Source organism: Sturnira hondurensis, unplaced genomic scaffold (assembly GCF_014824575.4).
Source record: "Sturnira hondurensis isolate 20B ecotype Veracruz unplaced genomic scaffold, ASM1482457v3 Scaffold0002840, whole genome shotgun sequence".
Classification (NCBI taxonomy): domain Eukaryota; kingdom Metazoa; phylum Chordata; class Mammalia; order Chiroptera; family Phyllostomidae; genus Sturnira; species Sturnira hondurensis.
Genome location: NW_028075471.1, coordinates 30553615 through 30573904, shown reverse-complemented (window position 1 = coordinate 30573904; position 20290 = coordinate 30553615).

The following is a 20290-nucleotide window of genomic DNA, read 5'->3' as shown; positions in this document are numbered from 1 at the left end:
GAAGCCTCTGTACATGGCTCCTCCTCCCTCCCCACGCAGGGCTCGGGCCTGGCTGGTGTACACTGCTAAGGCTGCGCTTGCTATTAAAATAAATGGTCCGATCAGGGCCAATGGTCTTAAACATAAGCAAGTTCAAATAAAATGACCTGGCAGCTACATAAATATGCTACAGCCAGCAGAGGGAATGGGGTGATGAACAGATGAAACCACTGGGGAAGAAGAACTAATCTAAGAAGCAAAATTCCTAAGGTTGTATTGTGCTCTCAAAGAACTTTAAAAGAGCATGAATTCAGTAAAACGAGTGTCATAATATGAGCTGATAAAAAGGCAGTTAATGGAAACAACGTGATCTAAATAACCCTATTATAGAACAAATAAATGCATTAGCAATAGTGAGAAACACGGTCAAACGCAGAATTGATAACAAGAAAAGACTTGAGTGACTGCAGTGGGTAAAGAATTTTTTTAAGATTAAATGAATTCTTGAGAGGGTGGTTATAGGAAGACAAAGATATTCTAACGTACGTGTAATTGGTGACAAAGAAAGGAACTAAAGAAGTATTGAAAGATAAAATACAGAAAAGTTTCCTGAAATTAACCTTCAGATTGAAAAATTGCCCTGGGTTCTAGGAAATCTGACAGAAAGCACCTGAACCTATCCTGACAGCAAAACATATTCTGATAAATCGAATGGACTAAAAGAATGAAAAGAGAATTCTTCTCTGTTTGGGCAGGAAATGCAAGTCACCAAAGACTCTGAAACTTCCTTTCCACAAGATTTAATGACAGGAAACAATGGAGGAATGGATTTAACGTTCTGAGTAGGAAAAAAGTGACTTAAGTAGGTTATTGGCAGACAAGTTGTCAAATACAATGTCTGGTACACTTAAGCACCCATGAGCCCTTTTTAAGGGAACCATTTGATAGGAGAGATGACTCAACTCCTTAATGAAGAAGCCCATAGTAAAAGGACTGGTGGGAGCATTGAATTTACAAAGAACCAAGCCCGAACTGGGAATTAGAGTCATAGATGAATGTTGCAAGTAGTATAAACCTTACTAATGGGTGTAAATTGGAAGTCAGGAAGCGGGGGTTATAAGAGTGCCAATCTCATTTTTATAGCAGAGTTGATATTACTGAGAAAAGAAAAAGAAAAACATAGTAACTAACCATTTTTTGATAATTAAAAAAGACTTGAATGCATTTTTAAATAAATACCTGTTGGGATAAAGAAATATTTTAAGTTTACGTAATCATTTGAGTTTATTTTCTTATCTTAAATACAAGCAAAATAACATGATAAATAAAAATAAGTTATGTCTCTGGTTATAAAAAAAAAAACCCTCTACCCTTTTATCACCAAAGAAAAGAAATCAGGAATGTTGAAAAAAATCAGGAATGATATTCACCTAAAGTTAGTAATGGTTATTTTTAAGTGGGTATCGATTTTGTTTTGCTCTTCTCTTTGTACTTTACCATATTTCTTGACTTCTGTTTTATAACCATGCTATCTTTTTATTTTAAAACAGGGTAAGGCAGGGCGGGTATTCAAAACCCAAAGTTAAAAAGCATTGTATAGTGTTGTTGGTGGCTCGTCAGCATATGCTGCTACTTGTGATGACATTTGCTTTCTGTTAAATTTTTAACTTGAATCTCACCACACTTCCCTTTTCCCCCCACTGGTTACTTTTCACTCCTAAGCTTCTGTTCCTTTACCCACACAAAAATATTACTCAACCCATAGTATACACTTTGCAAGTGTTGCCCTCGTTTATGGCTAACACGAAAAACTGAACACCGGTGTGAGACCTAGTGACTTGCCCAGCATGTCTGAAACAAATGGAAAGGTGGAAAAAGAAGCTCTCAGCACTGGCTGGCTGACAGTCATCATAGCAGAGGAAGCCAGAAAGCCTCAGCAACAAGGGAATGTTGCACATGAATTGGCTGCGCTCCATCGTAGGAGCTGAAAGGGTCCTTTCTCTGCGCTTCTGTGAGTTTGGAAATGAGATGTCAGCCCCTTCTCTGCCCGAGTGAAGTTGCTGGGCAATAGAGCTGTAGTTCAGTGTGAGCTTACGCTGATCAAACCCAGCTGCAGCCACGGCAGATGAGGGGATGCGGCGCTCAATGCATTCAGGGAGGGCTTGTCGTAGGATATTCAGGGTCATGTTTGTGGAAGCCCAAGATTCTGCTGGGGCGTGTGTGGGAGCAACTCGCACCCTCTCCCCCTCTGTCACACAGAGAGTTCTGTGGAATCCCATATCCTTGACTTCATTAGTATAAAAAGAGAATCACTGGAGGGTGGAGCTGAGAAACTCCGTCTGCCGTAGAGGTCATAATAGCTATGGCCAAAACCTCAGATCAGGGACTGGGCCTCACGTGCCTGGCACAGTGTCGAGCAGAGGGCAAGAATTCCAGTGGCAGTGGCCATCATATTAATAGTTGTCACTGTTATAAAGGGAAGTATAGCTCTGTCATGCCTGGACTTTCCCTGCTGAGTATGCATTTTCTTTGGGCTGCTTGCCCCCAGCCTCACAGAGGATTCACTGTGAACCCTGGGACAGAGTCCCCCCTCTGCACAGAATGTCTTGCCACCTTCAAGGAGAAGACCTTCACTTAATCATGTTTCTGGTCGACAGAGACACTCCCTCTCCTTGCCTCAGCCCTAGGGTCAGCTGGGATACTTCACAGCTCTGTCTCCCAGCCAGAAGATTCCATGAGAATGGCTAACTGGGCATTAGGGTGGACCTGACACTTTCCAGAGGCGCCCTCCCACCCCACTTTAGAAAACTGCTAATATATATTTCTTCCCTAATCTCTTCTCCCCTTTTTCTGCACTTCATTTCTCAGAGTGACTGTCCCTTTGCCACTCTGAGTTCTGGTTGGGCTGCCGCTGACCGCAGCAGTGGGCGTGTGCCCTGGAACAGGTGCCCCCTGGGCCTTCCCTGGGACTGTGTGTTGGCACACTGGGAGAGAGTATCACTGTTGTGAACTGCATGTTTGTGGACACCCAAAGTGCATGTGTGGCAACTCCAACCCCCAGTGGAATATTAGTAGGGGGGGTCTTTTGAAGATAATTACGGATAGATTAGGCCGTGTCTGAGACAAGATAGAGAAGTCCTAAAATCTTTCTAAAAAATCCACTCTGTTCATGAATTAGCAGATCTGACAGTGACAGGATGTCTCCGACATGGGTTTTGTTGTTTTATGTTCACACCACCAGGCAATTCTCCAGTGCCAAATGGAGTCCTTAAGTCAGCTCAGTTAAATCCTGACACTGTTACCTAGAGAAAGTATCAGATCCCACAGGCTCAGGGCTCAATCCTACACAGACAGGATGGATGAAATCATCGGTCATGGCGATTGAACTCAATCACCAATTCACCTCCGTCCTGGGGGATTAGGGGTTGGGACTAAAATTCCCCCCCTCAAACACATGGCTGTGTCCCTAGCAACCAGCCACCATCCTTAGGTGCTTCTCCAAATCCACTTCATTAACAAGCTCAGGTGTGGTTGAAAGAGGTTCATATGAATATCAAGATGCCTTTATTGCTCTTTTAAGTTAGGACATTCCAAGGACTTTAGGGTCTCTGTGCCAGAAACGGAAGACCAAATAAATATTCATTATAAGTAATAATATTACAATGTCAGTTCTTCCAAATCTAGCCTAAAGATTCAGTGCAATACCATTAAAAATAACTAGCACATAGATATGACTCATAGGAATGAGTGACAAAAGAAAAAGTAGATAAATTAGACTTTGTCAATATTAAAAACTTTTGTGCATCAAAGACACTGTCCAAAAAGTGAATATATAAACTACAGCATGATAGAAAATATTTGCAAGCCATGTATCTAATAAGGGACTTGTATCCAGAATATACAAAGAACACTTACAACTCAACAACAAAAAGACAAACAACCCGATTTAAAAATGGGCAAAAGAAAAATAGACATTTTTCCAAAAAAAGTATATAAATGGCCAGCAAACACAAAAAGATAGCAAACATCATTAGTTCTTGGAGAAATGCAAATCAAAGCAACAACGAGATACCACTTCACACCAGGTAGGATGACTAAGGAAAAACACAAACAATAACTTCCGCCAAGATGGAGGCATAGGTGGAAACACTGTGCCTTCTCCCACAACCAAGTATGGATACAACAAAAGTTTTGGAGAACTAAGACACACCCAGAGACCAGAAAATGGAATTATACGGAAGTCCAACAGCTACAAACCGTTCAACGAGGACGGTAAGAGAGGTGGAGCCAGCAGTGGAGCTGGGTCAGGCAGGACAGACCTAGGAGCGCAGGCAGCCCAGAACTAGTCGGGGTGCGGGGCAGACTGACCAAGGTCGCACATTCGCGCGCAGTGAGACGGACCGCGCAGGCCCCAGGGGGCGAACCCAGTGGTGGAGGGCTGACAGCGGTGGCACACTCACGTGCCATGGAGCGAGGCGCGTGGGCCTGGTGACAGTGGTGGCTGCAGTGCTGGTGGGGGTCACGGCAGCAGGCGCCGGAGGGAAGCCATTGTCCCTCTTTGACCCCGCCCCCACATACAACGTCACAACCCAGCGACTTAGTTGCCCTGCTCTAGTGAACACTTAGGGCTCTGATCCTGCTATGTAACAGGCATGAACAGCCCAAAAGATGGCGCAAGAAGAACTCAAAGCCCCAGAGCCAGTAACTCTCAGCGACCGAGAAATTGCCAGCCTCTCAGAAGCACAATTCAGGACACTGTTTATCAGGATGCTCACAGAACTGGTTGATTATAGTCACAAATTAGAGGAACATATGAAGGCTAAACTAATTGAAATGAAGGGAAATGCAAAGGAAACCAATAGCGATGGAAAGGAAACTGGGACTCAAATCAATGGAATGGACCAGAAGGAAGAACAAAACATCCGACCAGAAAGGAATGAAGAAATGAGAATTCAAAAAAATGAGGAGAGGCTTAGGAACCTCCAGGACATCTTTAAATGTTCCAACATCCAGATTATAGGGGTACCAGAAGGGGGAAAGAAACAGCCACGAGTGGAAAACTTATTTGAACAAATAATAAAGGAGAACTTCCCCAGTCTGGCAAAGGAAATAGACTTCCAGGAAATCCAGGAAGCTCAGAGAGTCCCAAAGAAGTTGGACCCAAGAAGGAACACACCAAGGCACATCATAATTACATTAGCCAAGACTAAAATGAAGGAGAGAATCCTAGAAGCAGCAAGGGATAAGGGGACAGTCACCTACAAAGGAGTACCCATCAGACTGTCAGCGGATTTCTCAAAAGAGACCTTACAGGCAAGAAGGGGCTGGAAAGAAGTATTCCAAGTCATGAAATCCAAAGACCTACAGCCAAGATTGCTTTATCCAGCAAAACTTTCATTTAGAATGGAAGGACAGATAAAGTGCTACTCAGATAAGGTCAAGTTCAAGGAGTTCATCATCACCAAGCCCTTATTATATGAAATGCTAAAGGGACTTATATAAGAAAGAGATGATGAAAAATATTAACAGTGGAAGGACAGCAAACACACAGTTATTAACAACCACACCTAAAACAAAAGCAAACCAAGAGGACAACTAGATCAGGAGTGGAACCATAGAAATGAAGAACACATGGAGGGTTAGAAGCAGGGGGGTGGGAGGAGGAGAAGGGGGGAGAAGGCACAGAAAATAGCATAGATGGTAGGTAGAAAATAGATAGGGGGGAGGGCGAGAATAGTGGGGGAAATATAGAATCTAAAGAAATTGAGACACGTGGTTATAAACTAAGGGGGGAGAATAGTGGGGGAGGGAGTGTGCGGGTGGAGGGGAATGAAGGGGGGGACTAGAACAACTGTAATGGTATAATCAATAAAATATATTAAAAAAAGAAAAACACAAACAATAGCAAGGGTTGGTGAGAATGTGGACAAATCAGAACTCTTGTGCATTGCTGGCGGCGGGGGGATGTACAACGGAGCAGCTACGTGGAAACAGTTTGGCAGTTTCTTAAACAGAATTGCTGTATGTCCCAGAAGTTCCACTCCCAGGCACGGACCAGAGGAATCGAAAGTAGGGACTTGAACAGATACTCACATGCCAACATTCATTGCAGCGTAGTCCATAATAGCCAAGAGGTGGAAGCAACCCAAGTACCTATCAACAGATCAACTGATGAACAAACGTGGTTTCTACAAACCGCGGATTATTCAGGGATGAAAAAATGATGATGTTTTGATACATGCTAAACATGGATGAATCTTGAAAACATTATACTAAAGAAAACAAGCCAGACACAAAAGTCCAAATATTGTGTGGTTGCATTTGTAGGAAATATCCAGAATAAGCAAATCCATAGAGACAGGAAGTAGAGTAGAGATGACCGGAGGCTGTGAGGGGTGGGAATGGGGAGCTACCAACTAGCTACCCTAGTTGAAGACTTTCTGTTTGGGATGTTGAAAGGGCTGCAGAACTAGATATTGGTGCCGGCTGTGCTGCACTGTAAATGTACTTAACGCCACTGACCTGTTTCGTTAAAAATGATTGAAACGGCAAATTTTACATTACATGTATTTTACCACACTGTTTAAAAATTAATAAATATACCCCCAAATCACTGCCTGAATTAAACACTTTGAATTGTTTACTTGAATTTTATACTTTACTTGTATATTTATATGGGTAAATTGTATGATATATGAATTATATCTCAATCAAACTCTTTTATATTCTAGTAGGATTTTTGTAGAAACTGATGAACTAACTCTAAAATTTACATGGAAATGGAAAATACCTAAAACAACCAGAACAGTGTTGAAAGTTAACAAAGTTGGAGGTCTTAGCATTAGCTAATTACAGGGCTTCCCATGAAGCTGTAATAACCAAGAGGATAAAGATCCATGAACAAGACAGTTGAGAAATGAACTGACACTTGTATAGTCAATTAATTTCTGGTCAAAGTACCAAAGCAATTCAATGGTGAGAGGAAGTCAAAGTTTCTGGAACTACTGCCTACCTAAGTTGGAAAAAGATGAACCTCCTCCCATACCTCCCACCACACACAAAATGATTCGAAGTAGATCATGTAACTGAACATAAAAAGTGAAAAGTCTACAGTTTTGCAAGGAAACACAAGGCAATATCTTTGTGAATTTGGGGTAGACAGATTTCTTAAAACACCAAAAGCTTTCATTACAAATGTACGTAAGTCATATTTAATTTTAAAAGTTAAGTGAAAAAACGTTCTCAGGAACGAGGTGAAAAAACGGCAGGTGCCACGTTGTAAGGTCAGAATAGCCAGATCAAAAGAGCAAGTTCAGAATGTGAAGAACTCCCACACACTGGTTAGAAAATACACAGAAAACAGAAAAAAAAGTTACACAGGATGCGACTAGATAACTGGCAAAGGAGGAACAACAAATGGCTAAAAAAAGGGCGTGTTGATGAGTGTAGTTTCCTATGTTACTGGACATCGGGGTATAGTCAGGGTATTGCTTCTTCATATTTATCATTTTTCTCTTGGGTTGTTTATCTTTGAGTTATATTGCTTATATACATGGTAGATATTTTCTCTGAGATGGCAGCCTGTTTTTTCACTTTGTATTTCATGCATTTTGTTATAAAACAAGTTCTTAATTGTAACACAGTGAAATGTCCATTTTTCCTCTATGATTAGTGCTTACTGGGTTTGGTTTAGAAAATAATTGCATGTTCAAATATCACTAAAACATCATGGGGTATTTTTTCCAATAATGTAATAGGGTTTTTTTGCATTTAGGTCATTAAGTCATCTGGAAATTATTTGTGAATGGACTGTGGTTTGGACAGATTTCATCTTTTCTTTGGGGCTGGTCGCTTGGCTTTGCACTAATGACGCTGTCCTTTTCCTATCATGTAAGTACTGTGACTCTCAGACAGAATCGAGTTTGATTCTAGACTCTGTCCTACTCCGTTTGCCTAATTGCCACTCTCTGAGCCAATACCACGCTGTTTTGTTTTGTTTTGTTTTGTTTAAGAAAATGTTGGTATCTCTTGGAATCAGTTCCCTGCCCCCCCACCCCTGTGTTTCCTCTTTTAAAAAGAGTTGGCTGTTCTTCATGCTTTAATCTTCTGTATGAATTTAAAAATGATCTTGTCAGGCTTTGAAAAATATAATTTTGGAATTTTTACTATAATTATACTGAATTTATTAGACTGATTTTGGGGAAAACTGCTGTTGCTATAAAATTTCATCTTCCCTCCAATAAATATGGTTTATATGTCCATCTGCTTATGTATTCTACTATGTTCTTCAATAAAGTTTTATAATTTCATTGGTAAAAGTTTTATGCATCTTTGGTTATGTTTATTTCTGGGTACCTTATACTTTATTGTTACCATTGAAAAATATATTCTTTTTAAAAAAATTTTTTAAAAGGCCTTTAAAATTTTTTTAAAATTTATTTATCTTTAGAAGGGAAGGAGAGAGGGAGAGAAACACCAATGTATGGTTGCCTCTCATGCATGCCCCACTGGGAACTGGCCCCTGCTGGGAACTGGCCTGCAACCCAGACATATGCCCTGACTGGGAATTGAACTGTGATCCTCTGGTTCACAGGCTCGCGCTCAATCCACTGAGCTACACCAGCCAGGGCTTGAAAAAAAAATATATTTTTAAAAGTTTTATAATTTTGCTGGCGAATAGCAATGTTACTGGTTTTACATCTGTTTTGCATTTGACAACCTTGATAAACCTCTATTTCTTAGTAATTTATAGATTCTTTTGTATTTCTTATTTTTTCTTTTTAAATTGTTATGTTTTATTTCTTTTTCTTGTCTTATTGCACTAGTGGAAAGCTTCAGGATGGTGTTGAGTAGAAATGATGATGGAATGGATCGGTGTATTCCTGCTCTGAAAGGGAATGTTTTCATCGTTTTACAATTACATATAAGTTTTGCTATATAATTTTGAAAATTCCTATCATTTTGATTGCGGCCATTTACCAGGCTAGGGAAGTTGCTTTCTACTTCTACTTTGCTACTGGCATTAATTGGGAAACAATTCTGAGTAGTATCAGAAGTTCTTCTACCTTTATTGATATGGTCATAACAGTTTCCCCCTTTTACCAGTTAATATGGTAAATACCATTAGTTTATTTTCTAATTTTAACCATCTTTGCATCCCTAGGGTGAATCCAGCTGGGCAACGACATATTTTTAATAGGCATTTCTGGATTCAGTTGACTAACATTTAATTTAGGATTTTGGCAGCTATATTTAGAAATGAGATTAGCCTGTAATTATTACTTTCTTGTTCTGTCCTTATCTGATTTTGCCATCGGAATTATTTTACTGAATAGAATGAGGTGGGCAGTGTTCCTTCATTTCATATTCACTGGAACACATTGTTTAAGGTAACTTTTATCTGTTCTTTGAAGTTTGGGTCCGGCTGAAAAAATCTGGATTTAATGGGTTGTGTTATTTTATTTTTTATTTTTTTGATGGAGGAGGGTGGATTTTAAACCTTTTTTTTAAGATTTTAATTATTTATTTTTAGAGAGAGGGGGAGAGAGGGAGAAAGAGAGGGAGAGAAACATCAGTGTGTGGTTGCCTCTCATGTGGTCTTCACTGGGGACCTGGCCCGAAACCCAGGCATGTGCCCTGACCAGCAGCCCAACCGGCAACCCTTTCATTCGCAGCCCACGCTCAATCCACTGAGCCACATCAGCCAGGGCTAAACCTTCTGATTTAAGTAATAAGCATAACCAAAAGTTATATTTCTTCTTGAGTAGTTTCATGAAGTTACATTTTTCTAAGAAATTGTGCATTTGATGTGTTTTGCAATTTACTGGTTATGAGCATCAAGTAGAATTGTGCCCCTGTGACCACAAGAGCTTACTCTGGGAAGACTGGACAAGACCCCACCTTCTCCTAGAGGTAGGGCCCCCATTCAGACTCAGCTTCTCCTGGGACCAGTAGCTCCCCTCTGCTGCCAGGAGGGTCTTCATCTTCCCACAGCCTCCCTAGGTCTCCAGGTGCTGGGCAACTGGCTTTCTCAGCAACTGCTATACACACCAATCCCTGGAGTCCAGAGCTGCCCAGCAGCCTGCTTGCCCACACTGACCAGCTCCCCATCCAGCTGCTGACATGGCCCATTGTGCAGCCACCGAGGACAGTGAACCACAGACCGTGTCCCTTCTCGCGGACCCTCAGTTTGTAGGCTGCCCCTCCAAGAGCCTATTTCTGGTCTCAAACTGTGTCACACTGTGGAATTCATCCCGAGCTCAGAGACCTGCCAGATGGTGACAGTGCAGGAAACTGCCTTGCCCAGCACTGGCACATCACCATTCTTAGTGTTGTATCACCGTCATTTGCAGTTTGAATCTCTGTGTGTCATTCCTCATTACTTGTCTGTGCCTTCTCTCTTTCTGCATCTGTCTCTCTCTCTCTATCAAGTGCACTGAAGGTTTGTTGTGGCTGTTTTTTACTTTTACTTTGGAATAATTTCAAGTTTACAGCAAAGTCGCACAGGTGACACAGAATTCCTGTGTAACCCTGACCCATCTTTCGTAACGTTAACACCTCACGTAACCTTTGTTTAAAAATTAACATTAGTACAAATATCTTGGTACGAACACCATTGCTCCACTCCAGACATTATTCGGGTTTTGCCAGCCTTTTCACTAATGTCTTTTTTTCTGTCCCAGGATTCAATCAGGATACAATGCCGTATTTAATGTCATTGGATTTCATTTTTCAAAACTCAATTGTATTGAGTAACATTTATGTACTATAAAAAATTCACCCATTTAAACTGTATGATTCGATGGTTTTTATTATATTTTCAAAGTTGGGTAGTCTTCACCATAATCTAATTTTAGGATATTTTTATCACCCCAAAAAGAACCCTGAGACCATTAAACAGCCACTTCCTGTTCTCCCTCCTCCAGCCCCAGACAACTGCCAACCTGCCTTCTCTCTCTATGGCCTTCTGGTTCCAGACCTCTGCTGCGAGTGAAATCGGAGAATATGTGGTCATTGGCAATCTGCTAGCAATGAGTGAAGGTCCCAACTTTTTCACAGCCTCTCCAGTGCTTATCTGTTTTTTTAAATGTGAGAGCCATTGTAGTGGGTATGAAATGGTATGTCATGGTTTTGATTTGCATCTCCCTCATGACAAATGAGGTTGAGCATCTTTTCGAGTTCTGTTGGCCATTTGTATATCTTCACTAGCGAAATGTCTGTTCAAATCCTTTGCTCAATACTTAACTTAGTTATTTTCTCCCTATTGAGTCATAAAAGTTTTTTATATCTGAATATAAAATTTCAGGTAAATGACTTTCAAATATTTTATCTCAGTCTATGGATTGTCTTTTTGTATGGTATAATTTGAAACATAGAAGTCTCTGTTTTGATGATGTTAAGTATATAATATTTTTTACTTTATTGTTTGTGCATTTGGTATTGCATTTAAGAAGTCATTGACTAACCCAAGGTCATGAAGGTATGCTGCTGGGTTTTCTTCTAAAAGTTTCGTAGCTTTAGATCTACAATTCATTTCAAGTGAGTTTTTATAGATGTGTGGTAGGGTCCAATTTCATTCTTTTGTAGATCTTTTGCATGAGAATATCTAGTCTCCCAGGACCACTGGTTAAAACAAAACAAACAGCAACAACAAAAAAACTGCTCTTCCCCATTGAATTTTCTTGTCAAAAATTTGTCAAAAACTGATTGACCTTTAATGTTAACAATTAATTAATGCCACTGTATCTTTAGTTCCATAGCTTTGTAGTAAATCTGGAAATTGGCAAGTCTTAAATTCTCCAACTTTTTTTCCCCAAGATTGTTCTCATTATTCTGTGTCAGCATATTTTACCTTTTAAATTTTAACACCTTTTAGTTTTGTGATTTTTTTCTTTTTTCTTAGTTTTCTATTTCATTCATTTCTGGTTTTTACTATTTTCCTGCTCCTGCTTTCCTGGGCTTAGCATATTTATTTTATAACTGGAAAATGGATATTTCTCTTATTACTCTGAAGCCTTTCTTCTCTTCCGATGCCTGCAATTAAGGCCAAATAGGACTTGAGTTCTCCTTCAGCTGCACCCGTGTTATGCATGGTGTTGTCACTGTCTTTTATTTTTATTTATTTTTTTAAGATTTTTTATTTATTTATTTATTTATTTTTAGAGGGGAAGGAGAGAAACATCAATGTATGGTTGCCTTTTGTGCATCCCCTGCTGGTAGTTGGCCTGCAAGGAACCGGTTTGCAACCCAGGCATTTGCCCTGACTGGGAATCGAACCGCGATCATCTGGTTCACAGGCCCGTGCTCAATCCACTGAGCTACACCAGCCAGGGCTCACTGTCTTTTAGAGCTAAGTATGTAACCACTTCCCTTGTTTCTTTTTTGACACATAAACTGTTTAGAAGCATGTTTTTATGCTTTCTGAGGGGTTTTCTTTTTGCTTACTAATTTCCAATCAATGAACACTGCGGTCAGAAAACCTTGACTTTCAGTAAACGCTGAGTCAACACAAATTGCATTGTTACAAATCTCCCATAGGCTGTTTTTGTCTGCTACATTCTGAACTTGAATTTGTCTATTTTCCATCGCATTCGTTCAATTACACTGTGCTGCTTGGTGCATAGAACCTCAGAACTGTGGAATAGTTCTAGTGAATTCGCGTTTTCATGTTGCGGCGACCTTCATTATGCCTCCAAACTTTAAACACTTTAAAAGTCTTCTCTTGTTTGCTCTCTATATAATTACACTATCTTCTGGCCTCTAGTGTGGCTACTGAGTGATGTGCTATTAATTTTTAAAATCTGTATTGACTGGTATAACTCTGCCATTCCATTATTTTCGGTCTTTCTGAGACTTTAGATTTGAAGTGTATCTACTAAGAGGAACATATAGTCTGTTTTTTGTGTCTGATATCTGACAGTCTACCTTTAGTTCATGGATTTAGAACATATTTGATAGGCAGTTTTCTAAGCACTTTATATACATTAACACATTTAATCCTCACCATACACCATCAGTGTTGGTACGGTTAGTATTCCCACTTTACGGAGGAGCAACCTGAGGCATAGAAATACTGTGATTCATCCCAAATGACATAAGGATTGTGACAAGGCAGGATGAATATCCGAGAGGAGATAATCCCAGAAATTGTAAGAGGCAAGCAGAGGCGAAGGGTGGGAAGCATTCTTGGGAGACCAGAGTTGTCAGCTCACAGTAATTGGGAGATCAAGCTACTAGGTGTTCCATCCAGCAAATAGGGGACAGCGCTGGGGTTTGAACCTAGCAGTTTAGCTCCAGGTTCTGTGCTCACAATTGTCATGCAACAGTGCCTTTCACAGGTGTTGCAGCAAAGTGAAGAGCAGACCACATAGTCAGAATATAACTAGTTACTCAGAACACTCAGTGAAAATCAGGTCCACGGGGGGAGAGACGACATTGTCTTGCATTAAATGTAGGCATTTGTCAGTGGCACAAACTTAGTTGGGACTGCAGCGCTTTGAGAGCAGGGGTTCTCTTTTCTGCGTCTGGGCTGCAGCAGGGGGAGGGTGATTGTTAAGTCTGAGACGGTATCCGGAAACCGTGCATGGCCTTCTCAACTAGTCACGCATTGTCCGAAATTTGATAGCAAGAGTTTCTAGCCACAGGAGAGCCAGTCTTTTAAAAGACCATCCTGGGATTCCTTATGAAAACTTCCAGGCAGAAATTCAGTTTGTAATTGGTAAAGTTACTATATGGACCTAGGTTTTGCAAATTAAACTTAAGAATAATCCTTCTTTGAGATTATTATGATCACCAAAGGAGAGAGGAGAGTAGGGGAAAATTGCGAAAGACTTTGAAATAGACCGAAAGGTTACTCGGTGTCTTCAGTGGAAAGCCATGCACTGTTTGAGAACACACTGTTCGCAATTTTCTGACTCTATTGCTTGTGTCTTTCATTTTCTCTGAGCTGCTTTATAGAAAACTGATAGTAATGCAAATTATTCTTGTACAGAGAAATAAAAATTATATCCTAATATACCAAGAATATACTACCATCCCAATGAAGTGCGGTTGATAATCACCCTGTGGATATTAACCAATTTTACATCTATCCGTGCATTCATTCTGCATCAACTCTAAAACTATAATACTTTGAATTCTCCTTTATAGTATCTTAGCAGCTCCATCTTTAATAAAAGAGTTGAATCAAAATAAAGTGTTTAATGTTTCATTTTCTACTTATACAAGCATTATGACTTCACCTTTAAAAATTATTTAGCCTATTATTATATCTGCCTATTTCATATTTTTCCACTCCTTTGTTTTCACACTTTCTCTGATAAAATGCATATCTCTTATACACGGTGTACAGATGAGTTTGGTTTGATTTTTCCACAATCTATGCTCATTCTCATCAGTGGGTGAAGTCCATTCACATTGATCATGACTAAACTTCAGTTGGAATTACTTACTCTATCTTAGTTTATGTGCTTTCCTTATACTGATTTTTGTTGGCTTCTTTTTATTCCTTTCCTGAGATCTATCAGATTGATGGAGTTGTCTTTGTTCCCCATTTTCCTTCCCGCTTGATTGGATGTGCCTTGTTATTTCTCTAACATGCAGCTCTGCCCTACGGCAGAGCCTGCTAGAAGCCTCCATGGTGGCCATTCCCCTTTTTTTCCTCAGCAGTGAAACTCCAGGAAGCATACTTGCTGGAAAACAACCTTTCTGAGTTCCCCTCCCAGGAAGAAACAATAAAGGAAAGGAGAAGTTGTTGGTTGGGACTTCTGGGAGGGCTCATTAAAAGAGTACTAAAGACAGTAGTCCTGTGCTGTACTTTCCTCCATCCCTCTTTTGTCCTGCCTGGGATGTGGGCATGGCTGCTGGACCAGCAGCAGCCATCTTGGACCATGAGGCAACTTTGGTGATGGAGGCCACATTCCAGGGAGTGAGGGGCTGAGTCAGCCCTGTACTGCCCACCTCCAGATCTCACTCACGGGACACAGGTCATTTTAGTCAAGACTTTTTATTATTGGCTGGGTGAGATTTCTAACTGATACACTTAAACCTTTTAACATGCATACTCTATTAACAATAGCTAAGATTGATCAATATCTCTGTCCACATTCTAGGCCAAGGACCACTATTACAGGACTTTGAATACATACTCAAATTTCTCATATGTTTAAAAACTTCTTGTTGATTCTTGCACCGTCTCCTACTATGCATTTACAAGTTCCTATATACCTTCATTCCCATTGTTACAAATGAGGAAGTTTTAGGGTTCACAGGGGCTGGGCAATCTTCCCAAGATCATGTGATGTATAAGTAGCGAGGTCGTGATTTGAAGTCTTTCTAAAACCCAGTCCACTGTGTCACAAATCTTCACTTTCTATCAGCTTTCGAGCATGCTTTCCATCAGCTGCTTTCCCAGCGTGTGGCCAAGGATGTGCACGCTCTCCTGGAGGGGCACTGCTGGAACTCTGCGTGCGGGCTGTCGCCCAGATCTTCACACCTTATCAAACAGACGTGCCATAAGCGATCAGCCTGTTCACATTACGACAGCAGCTTCTGGTTCAGCAAATGACCTGCGTACACGCCTGTTCCCAGAGGAAAGCTGGGTCCTCCTTGGGCCCGTGCTCTTGGGACGGCTCTCCCGGGGATGAGCCAATATAACGGGGCCCCAAAGGGCCTCAGCAGAAAAGTAAAGGAGAGGCAGAACCATAAACATCATCACAAAGGGGGAAGAGAAAGATGTTCAAACACTTGTTTTGCCATCTTCGAGTCTGTGTTTCTCTCTCAGCACCAATGAGGTATTGCTGGAAAGGAAGTTTTGTGCGTTGTACCGAGGAAAGCAATGAAAATGTTAGAAACAGGGAATGTGATCAGAAACTATACTAGTGAACAGTAAGGGCAAGATGGGAAATGACTGCACAGCATAGAATATCGACGTGTTTGCATGAATAGAAAAGAAATTAAGCAAATCAAATTATTTGTTTCTTGGACATGTAGAAAAGGAAAGTGTTTACCAACTGAATGGTAGGTGGACGCGTTTTGACGGCAAATGTAGCCAAACTAAGCACTTCCTCAAGTTCTAGATTCAAGCCTTTGAGAGGGATAAGAAAAAAGAAATGATTCTGTTAAACTAAGATTGACAGATGCAGAAACAAAATTCATCACGAATTTTTCTGGCCAGGGGGCAGGAACGCTGAAGTAAATCCTCTTCCTAAACCTTACGGGGTACTTGGGTCACAAGGACTTAGGTATGTAGATTTTTAATTTTTGCTGGTCTTTCAGTCTAATTTTTTTTTTCAAACTCCAGTGGCAATAAAACAAACTTTGGCATAAGCTTAGCTCAGGTGCCTTACCTGCTGTTTATCCTCCCCTCCTCCAGGTGGCACCTTTCTTGAGTGTGCATGGAAGGGGAGAGGGAGAGTAGATGGCACTCATCCCTCCTAAGTTGCCCTCCTGAGTGTTGCTTCTCCAGATCCTAGGTTCCTATCACCTGGCCCATCACCTCCTTGACAAATCACACCCTTCTTTACTGCTCACCACCTCCTGGCCCTTGGGGTCTGCAGTCCCGCTTTAATACAAGGCAACTCACTTGGGCCAGCCACTGCACTTCCCTTCATGCCTAATTCCCCAAACCACAGAACCGCAAGGCTGTGAGGAGGGAGCAGGTTTACCGAGGGCAGGGCTAATTGAAAGGACTCAATGTGGCAGTAAATAAAAGGTAAAATCATATGTTAAAGTCACACTAGAATAAAAGCCACAGAGGACTTGGGAACGGGGTCGGTGGAAGAATCGACTTGAGCAGGTGATCCTAGGATGGGCTTTGCAGTTCCAGATTGGGCTCCGGAGACCTCGCAGCCTGCGTGGGGTTCCAGTAGTCCTTCTCTTCTCATAGACCCATGTCTCCCAAAGCCACACAGTGATTCGGAGAGAGCAAAGTCTAGATTCGTGGAAGAGAAACATTTCTCCAAATCCAGTGAAGACAGCAAAACTCTCTGCCCACCAGCAGGGATGTGTTTTAATTTCTTTTTACTCCCAAACAATGCCCCAAGGCAAACCCCCAACCCCCCAAAAAGGGAGGATTCAGGCAGCCCTGATGTTTCTTCACCCTCAAGCTACACAAAAGACCTGACTCAAGCTCTGGAACAAACCGTTCCTGGAGCCCGAATACATCCCTTTAGGAGGTGCCTCGCAGGACTCTGCCCGAGTGGGAGCGAGGCGGAGTGATTTATGGTCTTCCTGACTAAGCGACCAACCTTTCCCAGGTCCAAGCAACTTCTGCAGGTGCGCTTCCCAGGACTGGTTTCCGCTACCTCGGTTGCACACCCTCTCCATTTGTTAACAAAATAACTGAAACAGAGCTGATGCAAGACCCTTTTCTCTGAATCTGTGGTTCCCAAATGGAGGCAGTATTGCCCTCCAGGGAACACTTGTTTGGCACTGTTAGGAGACATGTTGTAATGTCACAGTGGTGAGGGGCGTGGAGGAAGATGTGCTTGGCTAGTGAGTAGAGGCCAACGACGCTGTGAAACATTCTACAACGCACAAGACCTTCCACTAAGGAAGAATCACCCAGCTCCAAATACCAACAGTGCTGCTGGTGAGAAACCCCGCTCTATATGTTTGCAGGGGGAAGAGACGGCTCTTCATCTGTGACCAATCCTCGCCACGCTAGCACCCTCACGTCACTCCTGAATTTAACTTTTAAAATTAATCAGCTGACCTTCCTACAAATCATTCCCAAGAGGCGGTTGAAGAGTAATAATAATGGCAATTCCTGAGTCCTCACCATGTGCCGGGTTCTGGAATAAAGACTTTGCAAACTTTATCTCACTGTTCTCTCCATTTTCCGAAGAGAAAAATGAGGCTTGGGGCAACTCAGGAAGTTGCAGACGTACCCAAACTTGGCGCTGCAGACATAGGGATCAACCCAGAAAACCAAAAGCTCTGCTCTTTAGCTCAATGCCTTTCTAAGAAAAACAACAGTGTTCATTCGATTCGTTGAGCAACTGCATTATACACAGAATTCTATTTTTCATATTCTGACAAAAAAGTATTTGTTGAGTAAATATAACTTAGCAGTTATGGTCATCCATCACTTAGAACAAACTTGATATATGGATTCAAAAACAGATATATATTTTTAAATTTCCTCCTTTCCAAAAAAGAAGAAAAACTATTTTTTTTCTATAGTTCAGTCTCAAATTTAAGAAATCTCTTCATTTCTTGGAACTTTAATGCATGTCCTTTAAATGACAGATCCAGGTATAATTGCAAGAAGCTTGCTCTATCTTGAGGTTCCTATATTAAAAAAGAAGGGAAAAAATAAAGAAAGCAACATTTATAACATTTGCAATAGCATGTTGAATTTTTTTTTTTGACTCTTCACCCAAGGACATGCTCACTGAGGGGAAAGAAGGGAGGGAGGGGGGAAGAGAAACACTGATGTGAGAGAGAAACATAGATTGGTTACCTCTCAAACATGCTCCAACTGGGGATCAAACCCACAACCTAGGCATGTGCCCTGAATGGGAATCAAACCCACTACCTTTCAGTTTATGGGACAAGGCTCCAACTGAGCCACACCAGCCAGGATGCCTATTGAATTTTTTATTCATGTTTCTGTCTCTTCCACTGTCCTATGTATTCGTTTTCTACCTCTGCATAACAAATTGAAACAAACAGCAATTTAGGACAACCCCCATTTATTAGCTCACTGTTCTTCTGTCAGTCAGAAGTTCGGGCAGAGCCACAAAATAACATAACTGAGGTTCCTGCTCAGGGTCTCCCAAGGCTGAAATCATGGTCTTGGGCAGACTGAGTCCTTGTGTGGAGGCTCTGTGGAAGTCCATGTTTCAAGCTCATTCTTATCTTTGGCAGAATTCATTTCCTTGCAGTTTTAAGACTGAAATCTCATTTTTTTTTTTTTGCTGGCTGTTACTCTCCGCTCCTAGGCTCTGCTCTCTGGTCTCTGCCAGGTGGCCCCCTCCACCTCCAAAGCTGTTAGTGGAGAATCTCCCTGATGATAAATTTACTCTGTACTTTGAACCTCTTTGCAGGAAGAGCCCAGTTCCTTCAAAGGTCTCACCTGATTAGGTCAGGCCCACCAAGGACAATATCCCTATCTTAGCATCACTTGATTTGAGATCTTAATCCCCTGGGCAGAGTCCCTTAGAGCAGTATCTAGATTAGTGTATGACTGAGTAATTGGGAGGGTGTGTACACCAGGACAGCAGGGATCTCAGGAGGTCTTAGAGTCCTGCCTAGTTTACAGGGTGTAAATTCCTCAAAGGCAAAAAAAAAAACAAAACAACCCAGACTATGATCATCTTTGTCTGGTGTCTGGTAGCCATTTCATAAATCCTCACGGAACTGAGTTGTTTTAAAGGAATTGGGAAATTACGAAGTCAGGAAATTGCTACACGCGAGCATTAACTTCCAGGTAAGGGTGGTCCCTTGAGGAAAGAAGATCCGATCAAATACAATGCCCAGGATGCCTTTGGGCTGATCACCCTGCAGACCTCTGATTTACCGAAAGATTAAGGGTAGTTTCTACTTTTACTGTAGGAAGGCAGCTTTGATTTATTAAGGCAAGTCAAGGAGAAAAGAGTTCCTATTCCAGAAATAGGCAAGAGAAAACTTAACCAGAATCGCATCCACAGTATTGAGTGAATGGCTCAATAGGGGTTGTGCTCACAGGGGTTCACCGTGTGGTGAGCTTCCCTTGGCTAATCTGGCAGCTCTTCGAGGGTGGACCACATATTAATCACATTTATATCCTAGGCATGGTGCCTGTTTCAGAGTACAAACTTTAACGATAAAAGCCGGTTGAATGTTTGTAGAATGAATGTTATTTTAACAGTCACTGCTGGCAGTCAGTCAGTTCCCGCGGGCGAGGGCTGTGTCCAACGCATTTTCCGGAATCCGGCCATGCCGGCGGCGTCCTCGCGGCCAGTGAGCATTCAACAGGTGCAATTGTTGGGCCACTTTTGTTTTAAAATTTACTTTCTCCTTTTCTGCACTAGCAGCTCATCATTTTAGGTGATCCAATATGAAGTGAACCTGAATAATATTCAAGAAAGTCTTACGAGGCTTCTCCCTAAGAAATACTCAGCTCTATATTAATGGGGGGAAAAACAACAACTCATCTTCCTTTCCAAATGGACATTCGTATCCGTGTCTAGTAAATACATTTAGGGGAAACGGTTCTTTGCGTCCACTGGAGGGCAGAGCTTTGATTCTGCAAAAGGAAAGCTCCATTTCCCCTTAGATTTGCTCAGCGCCTCCACTGCTAGCCTCAGACAAGGGACAAGTGGTCTGT